The sequence below is a fragment of the Podarcis gaigeae genome (genome assembly GCF_964106915.1).
Source record: "Podarcis gaigeae genome assembly, chromosome: 5".
Classification (NCBI taxonomy): Eukaryota; Metazoa; Chordata; class Lepidosauria; order Squamata; family Lacertidae; genus Podarcis; species Podarcis gaigeae.
This window is the reverse complement of record NC_139681.1, coordinates 19,409,146-19,425,454: the sequence shown is the minus strand read 5'-3', so window position 1 is coordinate 19,425,454 and position 16,309 is coordinate 19,409,146. Positions and strand designations below refer to the sequence as shown.

Below are 16,309 nucleotides of genomic sequence, written 5' to 3'. Positions count from 1 at the left end.
TTCATCTATGTGGATATTGGAGGGTGGTATCCAAATAAACGCCGTTTACCTTCCCGCCACAGTGGTACCTATTTATCTACTTGCTCTGGCATGCTTTTGAACTGCTAGGTTGACAGGAGCTGGGACAGAGCAATTGGAGCTCACCCCTTTGCGCGTATTTGAACTGCCAACCTTCTGATCGCCAAGCCCAAGAGGCTCAGTGGTTTAGACCACAGCGCCACCCACATCCAAAAAAACAGTTCTGCTACTGCAAACACTTTTGGTGTACAACAGAACTTCCTCTCCCTCCCAGCCTGCTGCACCCTTGAAATATATTCTGGGGTTCCCTCCAGCCCTCCAGAGTTCAGTCAGACTACACAGGGAGAGGAGAGAGAGTGGGTTTTCTGTTGCGCAGCCCAAAGTGTTTGCGCAAGTAAAACTGCTCAGTTGGCTGACGCCTTATATCCTGTCCTTCAGCCAGCAAGGCTCCCTAAAATGAGGTGGTTCATTTTAGCAGGGAAGAGTGCTGCTGGGGTATTTTGGTAACCTTTATTAACAGCACACCTTCTCTCTCAGAGCACCACTGCAGTTTTCCTGAGTCTTTCCAGTTTGAATGGAGAAGGTTTTGGGTGTGGAAAGTGCTAACTAGATTTCAGGGGAAGAGTAAAGATCAGCATCAGGGAAAAGGGAGGAAAGAGCAACATGGGGACGGAGCTTGGAGTGAAGATATGCCCATCCAGTCTTGCAAATCATTCACTCCCATGTTTTCCCAAACCTGCTCCTGAGGGTTTGGGAACTGCCGCCACCCCATAGCAGTTGTGTGGGGAGAAGAGCGGGGCAAAGTTCTGTTGTGCAGGCAAAAGTCATTGTGCTTGTTGAATACAACTCTGCAACTGAAGCTGCCATGAAATGGAAGCGGCCATTCCTCATCCAAAGGTCCTGCTAACTGAATGGCAAACTAAACTCTTGAACTACACTGAAATGGCAAAACTGACCAGAAAGCTTAGGAACCAAGAGGATAAAAACTTTAAGAAAGAATGGGAAAATTTATAATTTATTTAGGAGACCACTTTAGGCAGATGAAAACATTAGCATTAATCTCACTTGTAATGTAACAAATACTATGGACAATAAGGATAGATATAAAATATAGATTATGATATAATATGCAATTGAAAATGTTGACGTTAGGACCCACGGGGAGGATGGAAATGTATATGGTTTTGTTATAAATCTATATTTGAAAAATAAAATAAAAACGATTTAATAAACCACAAAGTACCTTCAGTCAAGCGCTCCATAGAAAAGGTTACATTAAAGTCTACAGTATAATCTAAGATTGAACTCCATAGATATCTTTGTAATGGCCAGTAGTATTTCATGTTGGAGGTGATATTTCCTTAAAATAAAGGACTTGAGACAACCAGACGAGATATTCAGATCAAGATGTCCGATCAACAGCTTATCCTTAACACAAAGAATATTACATTGGCTAATCCCTTTTGTAAAAATGGACTCACGCTTCAGTATTAATACACACAAGTGAGATGGTATCTTCCATTGGTTTAAATGGTGCTTGGGGTTGGTTTGGTACTGGGATTAGGTTTTTAAATTACATTAAACTCCTCTTCATCCCTAGAGTATGAGATCAAACTTGCTAGTGAGTCAGCTTCATTGTTTTCTAGTTGTGGAGTTTTATTAAGCCTCTTCCATAGTTATGGAGATAGCCAAGGTCAACTGCAAGCATGACATTCTGATGCCATGTATGATGTCATAAATGGGATAAGCTCCAAGTCTTGGCAAAAGGAAAGCAAGTTGACAGACAGAGGCTTCATGCTGTCGCGATGAGTCTTCGGTGCATTTTGCACCAGCCAAAGCTTCTGAACATATTTCAAGAGCATCTCTACACAAAGGGCACTGTGTCCGTGAAGCTTTAAGCATAGGGAAAGCAAGAGGCTACGGGTATTAAAAGTGTCTGTGTAAGGTAGGAAGCATCTGAGAAAAGGCGTTAGAGATGGAAAGACCAATGCAAATGCCAGACATCACGAAGGCACATAATCCTGTTAAACATGAAGCAATTGGTCACTAGGGGGACCTTTAGTATGTGATCTTCTATTACTTGCTGCAGAATTTCTTTCTTTCTCGACTCAAAGGCCTCTTTCCCTTAACATGCTGGGCAACCCTGAGCGTTTGAAAGATTGAGTGTGAAATTTAGATGAACATTAGCACGATAACAAAATGTTTAATGGAGGAGACAGACTATACTGAGGTCTGCAGAGGAGTGGGGTGGGAGATGAACTGGATGTCAGAGAAATGGAGGCTTTGGCTTGTAGAAGAGACAGCCACTCATATCAACAAGTCAACCCATGTAGTGTTCAAGGACCCTGTCATGAAATTGTTTGAGCAACATCATGGGCAGGGGGCTTCCAGCTGCCCCACCTGGTGCCTTTGGAAGCCTGATAGGGGGACTGTTAGCAACATCATGAAAGAAGTGTTTCTGAGACCAAGGTGCGATTGTCCATCTCACTTCTTGTTTTGGCCATTGCCTGGGAGGTTTAATGTAATCTTGTTATAGCTATACTGCTGAAATGTAATTTTTGGGGGGTATGTTGATATATTTGCTATTATGTCGTTGTTTTATTATGTTATAACAAAAGTGTTCTTGTGGTGGCTGATTTTGAGATGTACTACAGTGGAACTTTGGTTGTCCAACATAATCTGTTCCGGAAGACCATTCGACTTCCAAAATGTTTGACAACCGAGGCACAATTGCTAGTCAACAAAATCCATTGAAAAAATGGATAAATGCGCCTCAGAAGCCGTTGTACGTGTGAGGCGCGTTCGAAAATGGAAGCATTCACTTCTGGGTTGTCGGCATTCTAAAGCCGAAGTGTTTGACTTCCAAAGCATTTGACAACCGAGGTTCCACTGTATATTCCTGCTTTCTGTGTTGCAAGCCACCTGGAGCATGATTCTTTTTGTGGAACAGTGGTATACAAAGAAAATAATGGTGGTGGTGGTGGTGGTGATTAACAAAAATATTTTAGCACAACCTCTCCAGGATAACTCCAGGGTAGCGGATTAGTTGAGGCATTAGTATTTTATTTCAGCAAACTCTTTCTTTTTTTAATAGTGAAATGTTTTGTGTTGACCCTTAGACCTTTTTCTGTTGGCTACTGGTATTTAGCAAACAGACATATTAGAAGCGGCCTCCTCTCTCACAAACTCACACATACACACCAAACAATTGTTTACTTCATGTTCATTCTCACTCGTTTTTAATCCTATGCAGCAAGCCCCAAAACATCAGTGAGCTCCTGACAGCTTTAATTGGTTCAGCCAACAATGTGACTAGCATCCTGCCTGAACAAACCATGAATGGCATGAAGAAGACAACAATAAGCAGGGCCTGCTCTACTGTTCAGCAGAGTGAGGCATACGCCTCAGGCGGCAGGTGCTGGGAGGCCACAGTGACAGCCTGCCCAGCATTTTCTCCTGAGCCTCCTAGCCATTCCCACCTTTTGGAGATCAGAGGTGTGTGCCTTACACCTTCTAAACTAGCCTGCTGACTGCTATCCCATTGCCCAGTCAGCTTCTGTACATTTAGGGTTGCCATATTTCAAAAAGTGAAAACCAGGACACCCCAAAAGTCGTTGAGAACAATTTTTCAATTGATTTGATTGACAAAGTGCTGCCTTTCAGAAATCCCCCCTCCCCAACATCAGTTCCACCTTTGAATTTCTGGTAATGTCCAGGAAAATCTGGACATATGGCGATCCGTGTGTGTGTGTGAGAGAGAGAGGGGGGGGAGAGTCTTTTCCTCTGCCTAAGGCAGCAAAATGTATTGGGCAGCCCTGATAGTAAACACAGTGGTGACCTGGTTAGATATTAATATTCTGCTAGGCCAGTTTTGAGAATGTGCACTCTTCCTCATTATGAAAATACATTAATGTCTTACTAGTCAAAACTGCTTGGAGGGGAGCATCCAAAATACTTAATGAGTCATGAATTCAAAAACAAACAAACAGGAGTTCTGTTTATCTAGGCTTGCATTGACATGGTGGACCACTTGATGAATTTAGAGAATATGCAGGGGATTTCAGTTTGCCAGGGTTTGATCATGTGGATACTCTTATATTTTGCTTTCTCGGTCTTGGACAAAGGTGTAAAAAGCAAAAAAAAAAAAAAAGTGTTCATAGAGGAAATAGTTTTGGAGTCAAGTGAGCCATTGGAAACGGGCCCTTTGAAGATGCAGCCCTTCAAATAAGGGTTTTTATTTATTTTATTTTTAAGTGGATTTGAAGATTCCACCATAATGTTGCAAGGTGATGTCAAACAGGCTAATTTCTAAAAGATAATAATACAGCTATTAGAACTTGGAAACCATACTGTCTCACCAATAAGCCTATGTAATCCCAGGTATGTTGTTTTTCTTCTGTTCAAGTTGAACCCTCACCACTTGGGCTGCTCATGAAAGGCTCGATAAATCTGGTATTGCTGCCTGCTTGGGTCTGAAAAACAGGGAGCTTGTCAAGCCCTTGGCAGTTCAGAACACTTGACGGGTAAACAAGGCCATTTTGTATTGTTGCAAGTCTTTTCATGTGGTATGCTGGTACCTCTTTTTTGTACAGTAGGGTCTCCACAATCTGAATGCAGCCAGCTACATTTTGGCAGTCATCCAGAACCACTCCAAAACAACAGAGATATTCTTGCGGTCCTCCAGAACCATGGAGATATTCTGGTAGTCTTCCAGAGCTACTTCTTAGCACATTTCATCATCAAACTGCTAGAGATCTTCCAAAGCCAGCTGCTGTCACATGTTTGGTGTTCTCAGAAAACATGCAAACAAACATATTTGGGGGGGCCTGATCTTTCAAAAATGGTGGGGAAATGAGTGAAAGCTCTAGGCGGGTAGAGTCACTACTACATGGATGAACCTCAAGATCTTGTCTGCCATATAAAGGGCATTTTCAGTCTTCCCTGTTGTCCAGCAAGATTTAAAGTGCATTTTTTTGAAAACCATAATACAATGATTTTTGTTCTTCTACATATTAAGTATGTAATTGATGCACCTGTAGAATTGACCGTAAAATTGGGCAATTGGAAGTCATCCCCGTTGAGTATTATTGATGGTCCAATTATAATGGGTCAGTTATACTGCAGTAGTTAGTTTCATAAAAGGGCAAGAGACACTCAGACAGGGAAAAAAGAAGTAGAAGTTCGAAGTTGTGCAATGTAAAGAAGTACTCCGGGTCCTTTGGGACAGGGATCACATAAAGCTCTGCAAATGAAATTATACTTGGACGCATAACATTTATAGCTCTTATCCCAGTTACAGATAATGCAACTCAAGAGTAATTATATTGGAAGTAAATGACCTGAGACTAATTTTGTTAAAAAAGCAAGATCAGCATCAATATTTTGTTGCAGACTAGGAAGGGGGGGAGGGACTCAGTGCAAGGAACAGAAAGAGACTCTTGTGGATTCAAAGGCTGAGCCGAAGCGATGGGACAGTGACAAAGCATGGAAAAGTTGAAACCTTACCAGTTAGATTTGTTATTGTGGGGGGATGGATGATGAGCGTAGGCCTCTGTTCCCCCACAATTGATTGGTGGAATTTCAGCAGCAACCTCTCTTTTTTTAACCCATATTATTGTATTTTCACAATCTAGATTTCTTTCTCGTTGGCCAACTCTGCACGGCCCATTAACATATCAGAGCCGTGAGAAACCGCCGTTGCTTTTCTCACCGCATCTACGGCTCTAGAATCAGTTGAAATTGGCTGTGTGTACTTCACGAGGGCTGGTGTGACTTCTGCGCATCAGAACAAGGCGACGTGATCTCAAACAATTGCACTGTTGCGCTAGGAGGATTCTAGGTCAGCTCTCATCAGGCACTGCCTGACCCCGGGTCTGTGCGAGGAGCTTAAACGTTTCAGAGGGATGACATGGAACAACGGCAGCTCAGCGAGCACAATGAAAAGCCGGCGGTCAAATCATGGCCCCAATTGAAGTCCGCAACAAGGCTCCCATTGACTTCCACCGGGTGAGATGTTCACCTCAAGGCGCCGGGGGTTAACTGCCGGCTGTACGTTGATTAGACCTTCTATGGTTGATTTCCTCAGCTTGCCTGGAGGGATGATTTATGGCAGCTAGGCTGCTGCTCTTCATCTGGGTCTCAATTAAATCACATCAGAGGGGCAAACACCTCCTTGCCTCCATCTTGGTTAGAGCAGTAAATTTCCATGGCTCACTAACAGACCGATACAAAAGGATAATGTGGTAAGCTTAGACAGCGATGCCTGTCCTTTTTGAAGGTAGACTTGAAAAGACCAAAAATGATTGTCGTAATACATCATCGCTAAAGGTCTTTCCCCCCAAAGAATCTCCTGGTTTTCCTGTCCAACATCCTACATTTCTCTGCATTAGTGGGGTCATTACTTCTTCTTTTTAAAAAATAATTTTTATTTGATTTTACAAGTGTAGAATTCATATCCATATTTAGAGATTTCTCTGAATCTCCTGACTTCCCAGCATCCCCTCCATGGGTCCTTTTGTCAACCTTTTCAACTGCATATTATTTCATAATCCATGTTTTATATCTCTCCACATTGTCCATGATAATTACTACAAGTGTTACTAACATCCTGCTAATGTTTTCATCTGCTTACAGTGATCTCCTAAATAAATTATAATTTTTTCCCATTCTTTATTGAAGTTTTTGTCTTCTTGGTTCCTGAGCTTTCCAGTCAGTTTTGCCATTTTGGTGTACTCCAACAGCTTGATTTGCCATTCCTCTCTGGTAGGGACTGTTTCTTCTTTCCATCTCTGGGCTCATAGCATCTGTGCAGCTGTTGTTGCATACATAGAAAGTCTTTTCGGCTCCTACAATTCTTAATAAAAAAAGCTTCTGTTTTTTTAAAATAAATGTTATTTTAAACATTTTTTCCATTCATTATATATCATTTCCCAAAATGCTTTTATTGCCTTACATGACCACCACATATGATAAAAGGTACCTTCTTTTTCTTTACATTTCCAGCAGGTATTTGTACTTGTTTTATACATTTTTGCTAGCTTACTAGGAGTCAAATACCATTGGTACATCATTTTCATATAATTTTCTTTCAGCGTACAACAAGACATGTTCATTAATTTCAATGTGTACGTAAAACTTAGTTGAATACCACCCACCTTTCCCCAGAGGTGTAAATGGTGATTATTTACTTATTTAGAGGAAAGAAAAAGGATTTGTAGAAAATTGGGAGCTCAGAAAATAAATATAGATGTGTTTTAGTGCGGCTTTTAAGGGGGAATTAAAAAAACATCAAGAAAGGAGGCATGGGAAGTCAAGAAGAAAACGTGTAACAAAAAAAGAGAGAGAGGTGTGTGATTGGAGTTATGCAATAATTTGGAAGATTTAATAAAAATCATTACAAGAAAGAGAGACTACATTAAGATGGAAGCTGAGCCCACTTACTGTGCTTTTTGGCTCCAGGCACTGAAAATGAATCTTGTTCATATCTGCACACTCCTCCATTGTCTCCTGAGACTGACAGATGGCAACAACTAATCTACATAGCTCCATCCAAGGTTCTGTTTCTTGGTTATGCTAGAGTATGGTGGAAAGCTGGGAGCTCGCCCTTTTCTTTTTTCTTTTGCAAGAGAGAGAGATTATATAGTTAAAGGGTTTAATTTGCCTCTTAAAGCAGGCACAGTTTTGAGCTATTGGCTGGAATCCAAAGAACTAACCCCTTGCTCAAAAACGGCTCTGTGTAGATCCGTCACATGTTGCTTTTGAAGCTGAGTGAACTCTCCAAAGCCATTTTTGATATACAGTGGTACCTCGGGTTACAAACACCTCAGGTTACAGACACTTCAGGTTACAGACTCCGCTAACCCGGAAGTAGTACCTCGGGTGAAGAACTTTACCTCAGGATGAGAACAGAAATTGTGCGCCAGCGGCCCGGCGGCAGCGGGAGGCCCAATTAGCTAAAGTGGTATCTCAGGTTAAGAATGGTTTCAGGTTAAGAACGGACTGCCGGAATGAATTAAGTTTGTAAGCAGAGGTACCACTGTATAACATGTGGGTGACTGTTTTATAAGGGGAGATGGGTAAAAAACCCACCAATAGCCACATAAGTCAAGGAACTGGCAGGGACTTCCATTGCTGAGAATGTACACAGGGATCTGACTGAGATAACAGAAGCATCGTTTGGAACAAATCCTCAAAATTTCCATTTTCCAATAGCTGGGAAAGCAGGAAATTCACGTGTTGAAGGGGGTGGGGGGAAGAACAGCTCTGGCCAAGCTTTCCTTGTGTTTGAGGAAAGCAGAATTGACTGGGTGGGAGGGCAGGAAGGGTTGCCAGCAGTGACGTCTATTGCCCATTGGGTTTGGTAGGATGGAAGGCAAGGAGCCTACCAGTAGGTGGAGCCAGAGCCAACTAATTCTGGTTTTGGCCCCATCTGCCTTCCTGACAGTTAGTGGGCCAATATCCTATTCACCCTAACAGACAAGGCTCCATTAGTTGCCCACTTCCAACCCCAATAAAGCACTTGTGCCTTTGACAGTAGGTATTTGTGCTCTGGCGCAGACAGAATCGTAGCTCCAAAACTGCAGAGACGTTTTAATGCAATTACTGGCTGACCAAATGATTTAGCCCCTGTGAAGGCCGGGCAGGCTTTAATGCTCTCGCGTGCATTCAAATCAGTCACTTCCTGGCTGTAATTTTTGCTTGTTATCCCTTGGCACTGGCCAAGTCAATCAATTCTTACATTCAGAGCCTACCGCTGCCATTGCCGCTGCTGCAGGATACAAAATAATGAAGAAAAATAGGTGGGGTGTTGAAGGAGGTGAGCCAGACCGAAGACACTGTGATGTGGAATGAAAGTAAAAGCCGGATGAGTCGAAACCCCTCAGGGGTTTGCAAGTTAGAATGGCACAGCAATGTTCAAATCTGGATTCACATGATTCACATCCAAATCCAAATGTGTGTGTGTGTGCGCGCGCGTGCATGCGTGTGTGGAGTTGGGGGATGCTGGCAGTAGCTTTCTAACATTTACAGTAAATATGAAAAGAGGGTTATCAAGAGGTGTTCATTTAGACTACACTAGCCAGCAAGGCTATAGGCTCCATATATGAACTGCTTTTCTGTGGAAGCACTGAGAAAGTGTGATGTGGTAAAATATCAAATTTTAGCACCGCAGAATTTATGGGCAAGATCCATTGCAAGAAGCACTCAAGTTAATCCCAAGAGGAAAGTAAAGCAGTGACATAGCGGGGGGGGGGGCACACAGGGATGGTTGCTGCAGGCACAAAATTTTAACACTCAGTGCTGCTTCAATACAGCTGCATGCTGGGATCTGTTGAAAAGGGTTTCTCCATGCAAACCAGGAAATGACCACTCCAGACAACAAAATGACTCTTGTTATCTCTGAGGCTGTGAATTTTGGGGTGACGTGGACACTGTTAGGCAGTTGAATGCACATGTGTGCTCTTTTTGTTTCCTTCCCCCTTCATGTGGCCCTGGGCCCTGGCAACCCATGTTCTGCCACTGTAGTTAAGCACATGATAGACAAGGCAATCCTAGTAGCAGACAGTGTGGTGCTCATCCAGCCTCTGGTCAGTCATGGCTCTGCTGTTTACCAGAAGGTTGAAGGGGAAGGTGTGGCAGTTGTGAGTTTGATGCACTGCAGACACTTGGATGAAGCCAATCCAGGACTCCCGCTGGTGTGTTTGCACTGCGCCAACCTTGCTGCAGCCTCACTTCCTCACCCTCCTCGTAAGCAGCACCGCTGTCCCACCATGTCATCCACCACTGGGCAATCCCATTGTCCCATTATGCTGGCAGCTGCCAATGTCACCAGAACAATAGCATAATGCAGTTGGGATCCTGGGCAGTCCCAGCAGCAAAGGTGGCAGCAAAATGGCACCGCTGCAAACCATGATGCAGCAAACCTTACAAACACTTTCCCAGCTTCCATGGCAATTGTCAGGAATGAGCCAGCTCCTAGTGGAACTTTACAGCCTGCTACAGAACAGAGAGGCTTAGATTTGATGCAGGCTGAGCAAAGAACACAGCAGTCAGTGGTGAATCCTCTGGACATTGGAATGTCGGTTGCCAAGGGAACAAATGAGAGTGGGCTGGAACAAAGCCAAAGTTCTCAGGAAGCTCAAATAGCTGCAAACAGACACAGAGACAGTCTGTCAGAACAGGAAGAGGCTGGAGCGAATCCAATAAGTCAGAAGAGTCAGCAAATGGAAGGGCTGCTAGATAGGAAGCAAAACAAGAGACATAAGGGGTAATGGTTCAATATATTCTGTAGAAACCGGAAGAAGTCTTCCGAAGGGTCATCTTGAGTGATAATGCCGGTGGCTGCGTTAGAGCCGTCCGGAGCTATATGTTTGTTTTTGCAATAAATCCTCCTTTTTAATTAACTAAGCTTACTGTGTTATCAAGCTCGGAACCTAGACTCCTGACAGCAATGCTGTTGGCTCCCACCGGTCATACTGTCCTGTGCTGAAAACATTCCCATATGGATCCCTGATACTAGAGCTCCACTGGTGCAAGTATCCTATCCTTATTCAACCAGTCTGCACGGAGAATAGATTTGCATGGCAAGTACTTCCTGATGTCACCAATGAGGGTAAAAGTTGCTTAAAATTGCCTGGGTTGTGCCCTTTGGGACCAAAACTGGAATTGTGGAATTTGTGTTTTTGAAACACGTCCTTTGCAGGAAACAACAACAACACACTACAAACTCCAAAATAGATCATTTAAAAGTTGGTAAATGGGTTGAATATTTTGTGTGATTGTCATCAATTTATTTGTAGCTATTCAACAGACTTGTAGCAAAGTCACTGACCCCCGAACAAACACCAGGCTAAGACAGGAGCAGAGCCAGCCCAACACATTTTGCTGCCTGAAGCAAAAGAGAAGATGGAGCAATGCAACAATATTATCCACCACAGCTGGAACAATGGGGCAGCTTATGAAGTGCAGAACTGGCTAGCTAGCCCACCGGGGCAATAATAGGAACACTGTTGCCACATCACAGCCTCTGACACATGAGGCATTCTGCTTAATGGTCGCACTAGAGGGAGGAAGAGGCCACTTGGTTTTATTCTGAGGAAGGTGCTTTTCAAGGGCTGCGCAGAGCAGCATCATTCAAAAGAGGAGCCTGAAGTATCAGTCACTTCTTTCAGAATGAGAAGAATAATGAAGAAAGAAGGGGAGGCAGATGGGGAAATGCCAGTATGAAGATTTATGCAACTCTAAGGTGATTAAGTAGCAATTATGAAAGCTGACTTGCAAATATTAGCATAAAATGTCCTTCCTGAAGTACTTAAATGCCTAAATGCACAAATCTCTTTGTGCATTCCACATTGGCCACAATATGTACACACATCTCAAATCCCAAATGTAAAATGTGGTCCCACTGCTAGTTTATAAGGACTGTCAGTCAGCCATGTTTATCTATTGGTAAGCAGATCCCTGCTCCAGCCCATTTCATAAATAATTGGGAGTAGTCAGGTCAATTTCCTACATGCCCTCTAAATGTCGGAAAAGCAAATCTGGACGCCATATTAGTGACGACATCATTCTTGCACATCAGAACTTGGAAGCCACAACCTTTCCTAGGCCTTAATGCCAATGTGGCTCCCTCCTTATTGCCCCATTGTGTTCCTTCTGTTTTCATGGATAGCCTTTGTACTCTTGGCTCCATGTATCCTTTGGAAGGACCTCTAAAGCCACAGCTTCCCACTTCAGATGTCATGGGAAATGGCAGTATAAGAAATGGATTATTATTTTTGCTGAAGCTGGATGCACAAGGAGACGACAGGAGGGGTGAAGAGGAAACATGCAGGAATTGAGCTTGTTCCCAATGCCCAAAACAGGGTTTACTCTACTGAAATGGTTACATTTGGATTGGGCCTAGGACCGCCATAAATTCTTGCTGCTTTTGCCACAGGTTGTGCCACCCATGCAGCAAGCATTCTGCTCCTATTTTGATGTCATTGCAGTTGATGGGATGGATATTCCCTAACAGAAAAGCAGGGGAAATCCCACTGTAACGACATCCATGCAAGCCCTCTGTTCACCACCTGCCTATGCACACCTGTAAGATCAAGATGTTAGGTGATTATTCTAACCACACTTATCTGGAAGCAAGTTCCGTTGCAATCTCTGTACAATTCAATGCTGTTCAATGTGCGGGTTCCCGTAACCAAAGTCCTTGAAGTGGCAGGGTTACTGGAAAGGATTCTCGTGGTTCATCTCTTCAGCAAGCTGAGGGGGGGAGCTAGTAGCTCTCTCTTCCTTCCCTCTCTGAGCATTTAACAAGGAACAAAAATGAGTGGGGATGTGGAGCAGCAGCTTCCTGCTGGGCTGTACTGTGGGGAGTTGCGGTCGAACTAATCGGATCCATTGCTTGTTTGACCTACTCACGATGTGGCACATCCCAAAGTAGAAAGTGTGGGATCTGGCAGAAGCAAGCCTGTTTGGAAGCTAGAATATGAATGATCCAAGAATACTACCTTTCCCAGAATTCAGACTTTCTCTGAAGAGGTTGTGCATGTTTGTGGGTGGGTGGGGGGCAAATGACTCTCTCCTTCCTCCTCTGAGAACCCATGAGGGTAACAGATGTGTCCATCTCTGGACCTTCTTGCATGTTCCTCAAGAGCATGGAGAGGGCTGTCTGATCCTCCTACAGGTAAGCTTTAGGTGCATGCATAGGTGCCAATTCTAAAGGGCCCAGGTCCCTTCGGGGCCACCAATAAAATATTTGCCCCCTCCCAATGTTGAGGACAATCAGGAGCAGAGGTGGTCAAACAAGGAGCAAGTGTGGTGTGGCATGGCTTCCGTGGCTCCTTCTCCTGCCACAAAGGGAGGGAGAAGCATCCACAGGCCAGTGGCACGAGGAGGAGGAGGAAGCCAAGTGCCTGAGAAGAGGAGTCATCGGCCACTGAAGTTGTGCCCCCACAGCATTTGGTACCACCCCCTGACTCCTCCTAGCATCCTGACATCACATGCATCATCAGCACCCCTAATCTTCTGCTCAAATCGGTGCCTCTGGCGCATGGTTCATTCTGACTTATTCTAAGGAACCCAAATCCTAATGAATCTATTGCATGGCTTTCTGCGAGTTACAGTTCATAGCTCAAAAAACGGAGCGATCCATTGTCAATTAGAAAATTAATCCATATGGCTTTGCCGTTGATACATTAATACTGTCAAATCCCAGCGCCATATTGATCTGCATGCTTAATTATCTTTTGTAAACAGAGCATCCAGTACCGACTTTTGAGTAAAGGATTATTGGAAAAGGTGAGAGATTTGTTGATACATTCTGAAGTCTGGAGCTCAGGGGCGGTCTTTTGGACATATGTCAAACTCAAGGGATAGCTGGTCCCTAAATGTCGGGTTAGCACAACCTTTGACTGAGCCTGCTGGACACAACATCCTAGTCATGAACTGAAGCCAATTTGGTGTTTCTCAGCATCCCTGTTTGTATATTAGTCTGCTGAGTGGCACTTTGGCTTAGATGGTCCCAACTTATATTAAGACAGTTCTTAATTCTCAGTTTTATTATGCTTCTGTCATTGCTAGCTAAAGGGGACTAACATTCATTGGAATAATCAAAACAAAAATGCAGCTGAAAATGCTTTTTTTAAAAAAAACAACAACTGCATTTTGTGATCTGTTTACATTAATATTTAATTTAAAGTAGTTTGAAGATTAATGCCTGCAATTCTTTCCCTTTCTTTTCTTTTTTAATCTTTATTAACCAAAGATGCTAGAGGATAGCATTTTGCCCGTTGCACTGTAGAAAACCGCGCCGAGGAGGAAAATGTGTTTGTGGCTAAAATCCTACAAAGCCATCCCTTTCTCATCCTCCGCCCCTCTCCTCCTTCCTAAATAATAATAATAACAAAACACCAATCCATGGGGTACTAACAGGGCTCTGATTAAATATTCTGTGTCATAATTTATGCAAAAGCAAATCCCAACAGGAATCAGGAGCTCTGAAAAATCTGTTGTGAAATAATTATCCTGAATGACATTGTCGAAATGGTCCACAAGGATGTTGTCAATAATACATTACACAAAATCGGTTGGAAATAAACCTTGAAAATTACATGATATTCCTGGAACCTTGAAAGAATTATCTGTAAACAAATTTAATCAGTTTGATGTTATGCATCCCACTCAACCTCTTATTATCTGATCATCTAGGTTTTAGAACACTATGGGGAGTTGAATGACAATGAGCAGCGTCTTGTGAGAGATGACTTGCCGACGCTTGTGTGTGCTGGTTACTGAGCTACCTGATCACCTTTCTGACCTGCTTTTAATTTGCATTCCTGCCTTGTTGCTTGGATGCCTTTGGTGACACCCACTAATGGGGACATGGCTGTTTGTTTTACTCCCCTGACAAGAAGGTAGCTTGTTAGCCAAGGTGTGAACTTGCTCCTTTGCCTATGATTTGCAAAAGTGGTTACCTGGTTTTGTCTGTTTGGCATTCTCTCTTTGTTTGCTTGCTTGCTTGAAACATGATGTCTCCCATGATTAGTGATAGATACTATATGGGAATGAAATTTGGTACACATGGTCAGGACTAGGGCTGAGCGAGATCTGTTTTTCAGCATTGCAATATACTGACATATCACAATGTCTGAAATAAGGATAGAGCTGTGTAGAGGCATTGACTGGCTTTACAGTTTTTCCTGCATCATGAGTTTTGACAGCGCCTGCTATGGTGATTTTCTGCCCCCTGCAGAGGAGAGCCAGCAGAGTTAACAGGGGCTGCAGGAATCGAAAGCAGCATTTTCCCACATTGTGATATTTACATAGCATGCACACACACAAATGCATCATGATTCACAATACCGTATTTTTCGCTCTATAGGGCGCACCCGACCATAGGAAACACCTTGTTTTAGAGGGGGAGAACAAGAGAAAAAAAATCTCCCCATCTCTGCTCAGCACCCCTTCAGTGAAGCGGCAGGAGAAACGGAGCCCCTTCCATTTCTCCTCCCACTTCACTGAAGGGGCGCTGCGCAGCTCTCCCTCTCTGCCGAAGCCAGGAGAGTCTTGCTCTCCTGGCTTCAGCAAAAGGAACCCGAAGCCTCCGGAGCGCAGTGGTCCACGGAGCTCCCTCTGTGCTTCGGAGGCTTCGCGTTGCTATCGCTGAAGCCAAGGAGCCTGCATTCGCTCCATAGGACGCACACACATTTCCCCTTAATTTTTGGAGGGGAAAAAGTGCGTCCTATAGAGCGAAAAATACGGTATATTGGCAGGTCAAAAAATATGAAGCTGGTTGTCACGATATGGAGTTCAGATCGGTTTTGGATGATATATCGCCCAGCCCTAGCCAGGACCCAAATTCTACATTTCATATTTAAATACCAGCACAACTCACCCAGCTGTTTTCAAAGGGTGGAGCAAAGTAAAGATATTGTTATAGATCTTGGGGGGGGGGGGTAACAGAGTTTGGGGGTGCAGGGGCACTTATAATATGGTTACCAGATGTCCCCATTTCCTGGGGACAGTCCCCGGATTTACAAACCAGTCCCCTATCATTTCCACTATCATTTCGACTGAAGTTGAAAAGTGTCCCCGGATTCATTGAAAAAAAATCTGGTAACCTTAACTTATATCTGCTAAAGCAAGTGTGTGTTAGAAATTAATAAGTGGTAGAATTTGAATAATATTTGACGTATTGAAGGGAAGATGCCAGGCTAGGCATCTGAGGTAGAAATGGCTAAGAATGACAAATTCTGGAAGCAAGTCTTTAACACATCAGTGAAAACCATCAGGGGGACGAGATTCTTTGCCAGTGGACAGAATCGGGGGGGGGCGGAGTTCCCATGGTGGATGGAGAAAGTTTAGGATTTCAGCTTCTAGGACTTGGAAAACAGGGGAGGGGGCTGTGCCCAAAGAAGGTGAAAGTGTTATGTTACACAAGGCTTGGGGGCGGGGGGGGTTGGGGTTGGGCAATGGTTCTTGGGAAGGAGAAAGGTGGAGCCAGAACTCCAGGCAAAGGCCATGCAAGGCAGAACCATATTGGCAGGCTGCGACAGACACGAAGATTGTAATGCTCTGAACTCTCTCCAAAGTACAATATGATGTGGAACAATATGGAATAGTATGGGATGCGGGTGGCGCTGTGGTCTAAACTACCGAGCCTCTTGGGCTTGCCAATCAGAAGGTCGGCGGTTTGAATCTCCACGACTGGGTGAGCTCCCGTTGCTCTGTCCCAGCTCCTGCCAACCTAGAAGTTCAAAAGCATGCCAGTGCAAGTAGGTAAATAGGTACCACTGTGGCG

General features: G+C 43.8%; 1 long non-coding RNA gene across 1 annotated transcript; it reads left to right on the top strand.

The window, feature by feature from the left end:
• The first annotated feature begins 1,267 nt into the window (after positions 1 to 1,267).
• LOC310845298 lies at positions 1,268 to 6,686 on the top strand. The gene is made up of 2 exons (XR_014564627.1): positions 1,268 to 1,963; positions 5,652 to 6,686. It is a non-coding gene; the product is annotated as an uncharacterized lncRNA (long non-coding RNA).
• The last annotated feature ends 9,623 nt before the right edge of the window (positions 6,687 to 16,309 follow it).